At 38.2% G+C, this 11,603-nt stretch overlaps 1 pseudogene; it reads left to right on the forward strand.

The window, feature by feature from the left end:
* LOC110142337 (ATP-binding cassette sub-family C member 4-like) overlaps positions 1 to 8,767 on the forward strand; it is a 91,821-nt pseudogene extending 83,054 nt beyond the window's left edge.
* Positions 8,768 to 11,603: the final 2,836 nt, after the last annotated feature.

Raw genomic sequence — 11,603 nt, forward strand, 5'->3', positions numbered from 1 at the left:
CTCATACCTAACTAGAGTTTTACTTAAATTCTAATTTCCACCTTCATGGAACTTTTCTTTCATAAACCTGCATGGCTACAATTAGAAATTTGAAAAGAGAAAAACTCCTTCAAAAACATGCCAAGATATTCCATTCAAGTTTTCAGAGGAGAGATAACTAACACTGAGGTAGAAAGCATAGTCTGGGAGAAGAAATACTTTATGAGGGAGTTGCTTATGTGCAAAAGCAACAGTTTTGAGAGAGCAGCTATGGAGGTGACTATGACCCAGCCTGCATTATTCTCCTGGTGAGAGAATTATTTATTATTTCAAGACCTAAGAAATGATTTTGAGTTAATACTTCCCACATTGTCCAGTCAATGAGAAAATCACATGAACCATTTTTACCAATGAGGGACCCATCTTCCAAGATTGGACAGCTGTCCTGTGTCATCACCTGGTAGCCAAAGGTAGAGGTCTGACTCTCAGGTCTTTCCGCTCACAACTCTCCATATTACTAAGTGGGATCTATCTGTATTGTTTGTCATCATTTCCCAGCATCTTTCTTATTAGGCTTTTCCTCCACCCTCTCTAGTCCCCCATCTCTCCGTGTATTCATCTATATCACTGATGACATCCTGCCAGTGAAAATGGATGAAATTATCTTATAGTGTGTCCATTTCATTTTTATGTCTAGGACAGCTGCTGGGAATACCTGCACATAAATGGTTTGATGACCACATCTTCATTGAGCTTATGTAACTGACTGACTCATCCAACATAATGTATTTTTACTTAACCTACGAGAGCTTGATAAGCCATTCAATTTTGGGGTTCCAGGAGAGATCCTGGGATTCAGGGGTTGTTATCATACCAACTTGAATGTGTGATTTAGTTTATAGTTTAACTTGGGTTACAAGAAGACTTGGGACAGCAAAATTATTTCACCTCACTGAAAAGGTGAAACAGGTGAGCCCGCTCCAGGGAGTTGTAATTAAAGTTATTTCTAGGGTTCAGTCTTCACAGTCTCCGCTGGTGGTTTGATAACATGGATTCTGTGCCCTTATAAGTGTCCATAGAGGAAGTCTCATGACTGGGTCTTAACAATACATTTCAGGTTTAAGGCAGGTCTGCTGAGATTCTGCAGCAGATTTGGTGGTGGGGTAGGATGTGTGTGCTCTTCTGTGTGCACACACGGCCTGGGAGAGAGATGCCATCTTGGACTTTCCACACTTTTGGACTCTGGGTTCAGATTCTCATAGAGCACAGAAAACTCATTTTGCAGACCCTTCACATTCATTCTTATTGGTGCTCAGTACATTTGTACTAAAAATGCTATCAAGGCATATCCAGGAGATTTGAGAGTTTAAGGGAAAGCAGTTTAGAATATTTTGGCTCTAGGAAGATTTACCAGGGAAAGGTGTGGTCTCTTCTGTTTTCTAATCTGTAAGGAAAATGTCTACCTGATATCAGCACTTTATCCCTAATTCCTTGTTCTTTAGAATTAGGTCCAGTTGCCCCCACTAAGCTTCCTCTACCTTCTAAAAGGTAAAATCATCATCAGGACAAATCAAGAACTCACAATACATTAACTCTATAGTCTGAATGGTGCCTGAAGGTTTACAAAGCACTTTCTCAGAGATGAGGTGTGTGATTCTGTAAGCACTGAGGAAGGTTCTCAATGGGTAACATTCAGGTCACATGACACCTTCCTAACAAAGGTGAGATGGTAACTGAGGCCTAGTTTAAGAGACTTAGCCATTGTCATATAGCTGCCTTTAATTCTTTCTGGAACAAGGTGGGAGTGGATTGATGAGAAGATAGAGGAGGGGAAGAAAGGTTTGGTGTTCTTACCTCTTGACATTTGTGGTTCATGGTGGGATGAGGCTTCCAGCTGCCTGCAATCAGGCTTACCCATCAAAATTTATTTCTGGGCATTAAATTATGGGTTCTTCCTGCTTTTCTGCATTTCCCTAATTTTTACTTATGAGAAGATTAAGATTACTAGTGTAATATTTTAAATGTCTTAAAGAAAACATGTCCCAGTATCTTAAGTACTTCTATATGAAACATTTATCTAAAATGTGGCCTTAGTTCATCACTGTCTCATCTCAACCCTCCTTAGAAATAGAGGAAGTGCAGAGCAGGAACTTCCACTGCTCATAGGATTGGAAATTGCCTGGATCACAGAGCAGGCTGTAGGGTTTGTAGAGTTAGAGTTCGTGCTTAGGTTTAGTGACAAGGAAGTCTGTGTTCTGAACTTTTCATAAGTACTTACATTGTGTGCAAATGTTGAGAAGTTGAACAAACAGCTCTGTATTTTTTATGCCTGAAATTCACAGAGTGCTTTCATCTACTAGAATGTCTCCCAGTCAGGCCTTCCTTCCTAAGACCTAGAGACCCAGGAATTTCCAAAGCCCTTTTGCTCTTTTGACCTTAAGCATTTCACATCAAAAAGAGATATACCCACCTATGTGTCAAAGTCTTCATTTAAAAACTATATTATTGTTATGTCTTATCAAGACATTGAGTAATGAGAAATAGATCACAGAATTTAAGTTCAGTCCAGATAATATAATAGGATTCAACACCCTCATTTTACAGGTGAGGAAACTAAGGCCCTTTAAAAGGCCCTTTATTTATTGTTTTTCCAGTAGATACAGTATGTTTATTTTTTTTCCATTTATTTTTATTCGTTGGAGGCTAATGCCTTTACAACATTGCAGTGGTTTTTGTCATACATTGAAATGAATTAGCCATGGATTTACATGTATTCCCCATCCCGGTCCCCCCTCCCACCTCCCTATCCACCCCATCCCTCTGGGTCTTCCCAGTGCACCAGGCCCGAGCACTTGTCTCATGCATCCAACCTGGGCTGGTGATCTGTTTCACCGTAGATATACATGTTTCAATGCTATTCTCTTGAAACATCCCACCCTCGCCTTCTCCTACAGAGTCCACAAGTCTGTTCTATACATCTGAGTCTCTTTTTCTGTTTTACATATAGGGTTATCGTTACCATCTTTCTAAATTCCATATATATGTGTTAGTATACTGTAATGGTCTTTATCTTTGTGGCTTCATTCGCTCTGTATAATGGGCTCCAGTTTCATCCATCTCATTAGAACTGATTCAAATGAATTCTTTTTAATGGCTGAGTAATATTCCATGGTGTATATGTACCACAGCTTCCTCATCCCTTCGTCTTCTGATGGGCATCTAGGTTGCTTCCATGTCCTGGCTATTATAAACAGTGCTGTGATGAACATTGGGGTGCACGTGTCTCTTTGGGATCTGGTTTCCTCAGTGTGTATGCCTAGAAGTGGTATTGCTGGGTCATATGGCAGTTCTATTTCCAGCTTTTTAAGGAATCTCCACACTGTTTTCCATAGTGGCTGTACTAATTTGCATTCCCACCAACAGTGTAAGAGGGTTCCCTTTTCTCCACACCCTCTCCAGCATTTATTGCTTGTAGACTTTTGGATAGCAGCCATCCTGACTGGCGTGTAATGGTACCTCAGTGTGGTTTTGATTTGCATTTCTCTGATAAGGAGTGATGTTGAGCATCTTTTCATGTGTTTTTTTGCCATCTGTATGTCTTCCTTGGAGAAATGTCTGTTTAGTTCTTTGGCCCATTTTTTGATTGGGTCATTTATTTTTCTGGAGTTGAGCTGCAGGAGCTGCTTGTATATTTTTGAGATTAATCCTTTGTCTGTTGCTTCGTTTGCTATTATTTTCTCCGAATCTGAGGGCTGTCTTTTCACCTTGCTTATAGTTTCCTTTGTTGTGTAAAAGCTTTTAAGTTTCATTAGGTCCCATTTGTTTATTTTCGCTTTTGTTTCTAAAATTCTGGGATGTGGGTCATAGAGGATCCTGCTGTGATTTATGTCGGAGAGTGTTTTGCCTATGTTCTCCTCTAGGAGTTTTATAGCTTCTGGTCTTACATTTAGATCTTTAATCCATTTTGAGTTTATTTTTGTGTATGGTGTTAGAAAGTGTTCTAGTTTCATTCTTTTACAGGTGGTTGACCAGTTTTCCCAGCCCCACTTGTTAAAGAGGTTGTCTTTTTTCCATTGTATATCCTTGCCTCCTTTGTCGAAGATAAGGTGACCATAGGTTCGTGGATTTATCTCTGGGCTTTCTATTCTGTTCCATTGATCTATATTTCTGTCTTTGTGCCAGTACCATACTGTCTTGATGACTGTGGCTTTGTAGTAGAGCCTGAAGTCAGGCAGGTTGATTCCTCCAGTTCCATTCTTCTTTCTCAAGATTGCTTTGGCTTTTCGAGGTTTTTTGTATTTCCATACAAATTGTGAGATTATTTGTTCTAGTTCTGTGAAAAATACCATTGGCAGTTTGATAGGGATTGCATTAAATCTATAGATTGCTTTGGGTAGTATACCCATTTTGACAATATTGATTCTTCCAATCCATGAACACGGTATATTTCTCCATCTGTTTGTGTCCTCTTTGATTTCTTTCATCAGTGTTTTATAGTTTTCTATGTATAGGTCTTTTGTTTCTTTAGGTAGATACACTCCTAAGTATTTTATTCTTTTTGTTGCAATGGTGAATGGTATCATTTCCTTAATTTCTCTTTCTGTTTTCTCATTGTTAGTGTATAGGAATGCAAGAGATTTCTGTGTGTTAATTTTACATCCTGCAACTTTACTGTATTCATTGATTAACTCTAGTAACTTTCTGGTAGAGTCTTTAGGGTTTTCTATGTAGAGGATCATGTCATCTGCAAACAGAGAGAGTTTCACTTCTTCTTTTCCTATCTGGATTCCTTTTACTTCTTTTTCTGCCCTGATTGCTGTGGCCAACACTTCCAAAACTATGTTGAATAGTAGTGGTGAGAGTGGGCACCCTTGTCTTGTTCCTGATTTCAGGGGAAATGCTTTCAATTTTTCACCATTGAGGGTGATGCTTGCTGTGGGTTTGTCATATATAGCTTTTATTATGTTGAGGTATGTTCCTTCTATTCCTGCTTTCTGGAGAGTTTTAATCATAAATGAATGTTGAATTTTGTCAAAGGCTTTTTCTGCATCTATTGAGATAATCATATGGTTTTTATCTTTCAATTGGTTAATGTGGTGTATTACATTGATTGATTTGTGGATATTAAAGAATCCTTGCATTCCTGGGATAAAGCCCACTTGGTAATGGTGTATGATTTTTTTAATATGTTGTTGGATTCTGTTTGCTAGAATTTTGTTAAGGATTTTTGCATCTATGTTCATCAGTGATATTGGTAAAAGACCCTTTAAAAGGAAGGTGACCCAATGTATATAACTGGTGTTAAGCTAGTTTGCAGCAGATTCAGAAATCTGTTCTTTCAGTGAATGTTTTAAATCAAGTGTAACATACATACAAGAGCAAACATAGGCCATAGAATTAGAAAGCTTGTTATTCCTAGTCTAATAATGCTGCATCTACTCTAACAATACTAAGTTACATTTGTGTAATTCTTTATAATTCATTTTACCTTGCTCTCACATGTATGATTTCACTTAATCTCATGGTCCATTTTTATCCATATCATGGATGAGGAGAGTGGGTCCAGGATTACCTAAGGTCTTGGAGCTGGTCCAGAGGGGCAGTTGCTGGGGGAGGCTGCATGCTATCCTACGTACTGTGTTCTGTGTCAAGTCTGAGAACACTGCTCTTTCATGTGGTAGCCAAGGTGGGGCCATCATCCAAGTTCACAGTGTGACAAAACACTACTTTGGATTCCAGTCTTGCCACTGGGTCAGGTCATCTCTAAGGAAAGAAATGCATTTCTTGATTCTCATCCCAGTTAAATGTCTTCTTGGCATTATTTCTGCATACTCTGCATCCTTTTAGGTAAGCTGTCAGATTATCAGTTTTTTGAATGTGCAAGCATCAGTGTTGAAACCTATAACACTGGGAACATTAGCCTAAGTCAACAAGGTTTTCCCTCTAATAGAACAGAATTCATTCATATGAAAAGAAAACCCAACATCTGAGAAAAGATGCTTCCTAGTCATATTTTTTTAAACACACAGTTCAGGTGAGCTGATCACTGTCTGATTGACCCTTTTAGATGATCCATGAAATAGCAGAGAAAGTACCTTTTAGATACATAAAGTTGAAGGGTACATTAGTTTGCTAGGGCTGCCATACAAAGTACCAGAGTAGGTGACTTAACAGAAACTTATTTACTCACAACCCTGGAGGCTGGAAGTCTCAGGTCAAGGTGTCGGCAGGGTTGGTTTCTGCTGAAATCTCTCTTCTTGACTTGGAGATGCCGTCTTCTCTCTTTGTCCTCACATGGTCTTCCCTCTGTGTGAGCCTGTGTCCTGATCTCTTCTTATGAGAACTCCAGTCTGTTAGATTAGGACCCACCTGTATGACTTCATTTTAACTTTATTGCCTCTTTAAAGACCCTGTCTACAAATACAGTCACATTCTGAGGTACTGGGTGGTTTAGGACTTAAGCATGTAAAGTTGGATGGGACAGTTCAGCCCAAAATAGAGGATAAATGCCTTTCATTCATTCTATTCTGTGATGAAGCAGACCTGGTTGAGATTTTTTGAAGTTTCTTTGTTCCTAGTGTGTAACAGAGCTGTCATGTTGTTTATTCATGAAATCGCCTAATACAACCCAGCAGTTATAAAATCCTAGTATGCTAGCTCTAGAAGCCTGGACCAGTTTAAATAGGTGAAGGAGGCACGTAGGATCCACTGGCCTTGTGTCCCCCAAAGTGTCTGAGCCTCAGGTCCTCACCTGTGTATAGAGCAGGGGTTATAGCCCTGCCGGCTTCACAGTTACTATGGGGATCAGATGAGAGAGCAGATGCTTAAGGACTTTGAGAATATAGAGTGTTTTGTAGTATAAAACTGGGATCATTTTTTAAAAAGATTGTAGACAGAAGCCTTGTTTCCCAATAATAACACATATATACCCATAGTTCTTCTAGATAGCTTTACAAATCAGGGGTCCCCAATGCTGAAGATCCTTTGCAGTATTCAGTTCAGGTATTTCAGACCATGAAGCAAAGTCCTTTTCAGTTAAAAGTTGCTAAAAATAATATTTTCTTTATAAAAATTTGTATTGAGAAGGGTTATGGAGAAAGGAACCAGATGATTTTGGAAAGAATATTAAGCAGTAGAAAATGAAATGAATTTTCTTTGTTCCTTTTACTTTTCACCAAAAGAGTTACATATGGATATAATCACAAAATATGGCTAGCTTAATAAAATGGAAGAGGGTGATGATATGCAGTTAACCTCCCCTCCCAACCCCCACCAAAAGCTTTACTTTTTTCCAATGTAAATAGCCTCACATTTCAGTCAGTGGGACCCAAGCATTCTTGGAGGGTTTATTTTTCTCCTTAAGTGACATTTAAATATATAGCATTTCATATGCAGAGCTGTTTGGGGGTAGCAGGTTATGTTAGCAACAAGAGAATAAGAAAGTGCACTTACTATGAAGGTAGGTGTCCTAGTGCTTTTCTGTTTCATGTGTGAAGTTCATTCTCTCTCATGATAACTTTGTTTACAGCACCCACAAATGCACTTGCAGTCAGGTTTTATAAAAGAGATCTGGAATCATATGTCTAAGCAACCCAGTTTGTGACACGAGTCAGCCTCTGACAGATGGTACATTTTCTGTTTTAAGGACTCAAATGAAACTTTTCACATTCTTCTTTGAGGAAGAAGAGTTACACTTGAAGTCATTTTTTGCCCAAACACATTCAGAGATAAGGTTTCACAAGCCCTGACATTATTTTATTTTGTTATGTGCATCTGTAAGGAACCAAATACAATACAGCTACTAAAAACTGATGATTGTGGAACTTGACAGCACTTCATTTCCTTTGTGTTCTGATTATACACTGAGAAAACCTGTATCTCTTCCAGTTCAGCTAGAATTTGGTAGAATTCAAGAGCTTGAAGGTCTGGCAGAGAACTGCCCTTTTATTTGGTATCATCTTCCATTTTAGAGAAGTCATTTGGTTGAGTCCTTGTTAAAGGTTTTGATTTTCTTTTCATTCTTGGGACCCACTACCCACAGATCACATTTCTATAGGCCCTATAACTGCTTTGCTGCACAAATTAAACACCAGGATATTTCATACATGTACGCCAGTGTTTCAGTGCTTGTCAATCAGAGTTTATAAAATATAAAGATAATAACCTTGATATTAACATCCAAACCTGTTGTGCTCCTTTTATGTGTGAAAATGACAAACCCTGTTCAGATGCTAGATTTCCTATCCTCTTTGTTACCCTGTTTTTAATTTATTTCAGGGAATAAAATGATTTTGCTTATCAATTTACTGTAGTGATAAAGCATATCTGTGAATCAGAATGATCAGAAATCTAGTAGATCTACAGGTTATTTGGCATTAAACCCAGCCCCACTGAGGGTTTTAATGGGGCTACTTCCTCCATAGAATAAATACAGCCCTGGTTTTTTAAAACTGTGCCTCCAATAGTGATATGATTGCTTCACATGAAGAAGGAAACCTAGAAATGTGTTGCCTTAGGAGGAGGACTTTAAAACTTTTAAACATGTTGTTTTTGTCTTTTTCTCCCTCAGGTGTACTTCAAAAGGAGATAGCCAGATATTACTCACAGTGACCTTGTGGTTATGAATGTTTCCAGTGGACAGCCCTCAGCCTTCACAATTTTTGAGTCAACACTGTGATTCTACCATGAGTTCATGTCTATTCCAAAGGCTTTTTTCCAATAGGTTTTGCACTGCATAAACTATATTCTACTTTTTTACACCAAGAATAAATATTTACACATTACACGATGTCAGTTCTCCAACTTCACTCAATGATTTCAAGCTCTTGAAAAAGGATTTATTATGTTTATTTAAATGTTATACTACTTTCTTTCTTATCCAAATCAGAGGTGCAGGCCACCAATAAAAGCTGTCTCCCAGGTTTTGTGTCTTGAGAGACTCCAGAGCCAAACTCATTTTCTAAGATTTGAGACAAAGTTGTCACAGATTTTTTTTTTTAATATTCCCAGAAATATGTATCACTTTTGAAAGGTTGTTGCTGAAAGATAAGACGCTGGGATTCTTGGCCTCCAGAGGAGACGCATTCAATCAGGGGCCAGAGATGAGGCTGGATCGCTCAGAGCTCTTGTGTAATAAAGTTTTATTAAAGTATAAAGGAGATAGAGAAAGCTTCTGACATAGGCATCAGAAGAGGGCAGAAAGAGTACCCCCCTGCTAGTCTTCAGCTGGATGTTATATAGTCACTAGCAGTCTGTTAATGAAAAGAAAGGAATGTCTTAAAACTCAGAGGCACCAGGCCCCTCATCCATAAATTGCATTTTGTGATAATCCTGGCACCAAGCCATAAAATGATTGACTTGAATCTTGTAGAAGGGCAGATTACCATACAAACAGTTTCATTTACATAGATTAGGGGAACAATATCTGAGTATAACATACTGGTTTGTCAAGTAGGTTCTGAACCATTTGGCAGAACTTGAAGACAGAGTCTGGGGTACATTAACATAGCTTAAGACAAACATTTCCATAAGAAAAAATGTATTGGTTAACTCAATGTTTGAGAATAGTTAGCTTCAGGTGAAACCAGGTGTCATGGCAACACAGGATTTTCAGAGAAACCTCCTTTTAAATTTGTATAGAGAAGGAAAAAAGAATATTGCTAGCTTGTTTCCTCCTGCTGCTTAAGAGAAATAAAAATGTCTGGCACTTGCAGCCTATTTTCTCCCTTTGGAGACCCCTGGCCTTCCTGCCTTTTATCCTCTCACTTTCCAGTTATATCAGGGATTCTGTTTACTTGAAGACTGTGTGAAGTTGCTGTTTTGTGTCACTACTTCCTTTAACATGAATAGGATCCATTTTTTCACCAAAAGACCTTTGGTTAAAATACTACAGAGAAACCTGATAGAAAAAACATACAATATACTATAGTTTAAATGACATCATAGGAGAGAGAGGTCTCCCCTCCAAAAAAAAAAGAAAAAATAGATATATGGTTAAAATACAGAATGACATTATTATATGTTCTAAAAGAGAAGGAAGAGAAAATATGCTTTCTCAAAATAGGAGCCCTTCTAGGGGATTTGCTAATGAAGGACAGATGTGTGCTAGACTGTCTTCTAGATAGAGGATTTTATTTTTTTACATTAAAAATTGTGGTAAAGTATATATAACATAAAATTTGCCATATAACCATTTTTAGTCACACAATCCAGTGGCATTAATCACATTCACAGTGTTGTGCAGCCACATTGTCTGGGTAACTTTTGGTAATTATGTGCTTCCTCTTCAGTGTGTTATTTCTGCAGAGTCATTTTGATAAGTTTCATTTTTCTAGGAGTGGATCTGTTTCCTGTGAGTTTTGAGCTTGATTGGCATAAATTTATTCACAATATCTTATATGTTTAATCTCTGCAGCATCTCTGTGTTCTTTTGGCTTTTTAATTTTCTTTTAGCCTTCTTTTTTATGAATAATCTTGCATAACTTTTTCCTGTTTTCAAAGAATCAACTTTTTGCTTGATTGATGCTCTCTTTTTTTCCTAGTTCATCATATCATTCTTTCTTTCCTTCAGCTTTTCCTTAACTTTGAGGTTTTTCCTCTAAATTCCTAAATTGAAAAGAGATTAGTAATGTCATTATTTTTCTAATAAAAGTATATACAGCTGACTTTTTCCCTAAGATATACTTTAACTGCAGCCTGCAAGTTTTGGTACTCAACACCAATCAATAGCCATAGTATTATGTATTTTCTAATTCCTAATTTATTTCATTAACTATATCTTTTACCTCATGAGTTATTCATAAGTATAATGTTCTCTAAATTTCAAATGCTAATGGATTTTTTCTTTTAGATTGAACCATGTGGAACTGCTAACATTCAGTCTTTTTATAAGCTATAAAATGGCACTTTCATATGTTTCAACATATAGTTTTCTTTTGTTATTAATATATAACTTAATTTCATTTGGTCAGACAACATTAGATTGTGGATTTTAAACCAAAGGTAACCACATTCACACAAAAGGTCCTTGTTTCTACCATTTTGTATTTTATTGGGGGGTTTTAAAATGTTATAAGTACATGTGTAACCAGTAATTTTCAATAAAAATCCTCCCCAAATACTGGAATGTTTTCTGATACGTGTTGCAGGCTGGTTCTCTGGGATGCAGACTCGGATGGAGTTAGTGCTGGGACGTGTATCAGGGTTGCCCTTGGGGTCAACACTGTGGAATCAGGAGGGACTAAACAGGGTAGGGCAGAGGGAAAGATCAAGCAGGATCACTGGCCAGACAAACTTACCTGACCTCATGGGGGTCTGGAGTGACAATGGCCCTTCAGGGTTGTCCTGACGCATCCAATGACCAGGCCTTTTTACCTCTACCTGGATGGATGATTGTACACAGGCTGCCCCCAGAGGGGCTGGTGGTTTAAGGTTGCCTGCTGGCAGCACTTACAGCAGCCAGACAATGAGTCCTTGAAGGAAAGTCAGGACAGCACGTCTCCATGTACCCCCTGGGCATGTATCACAGCTCCAGAGGTAAGTGATGAGGGTGTACTGTGGGGGAGACTCTTGATGACTGATTGTTTAAGTCAAAATGATGACTCAGTGATTCTCTCTCAATAGCC

Source organism: Odocoileus virginianus, chromosome 8 (genome assembly GCF_023699985.2).
Source record: "Odocoileus virginianus isolate 20LAN1187 ecotype Illinois chromosome 8, Ovbor_1.2, whole genome shotgun sequence".
NCBI classification, from domain to species: domain Eukaryota; kingdom Metazoa; phylum Chordata; class Mammalia; order Artiodactyla; family Cervidae; genus Odocoileus; species Odocoileus virginianus.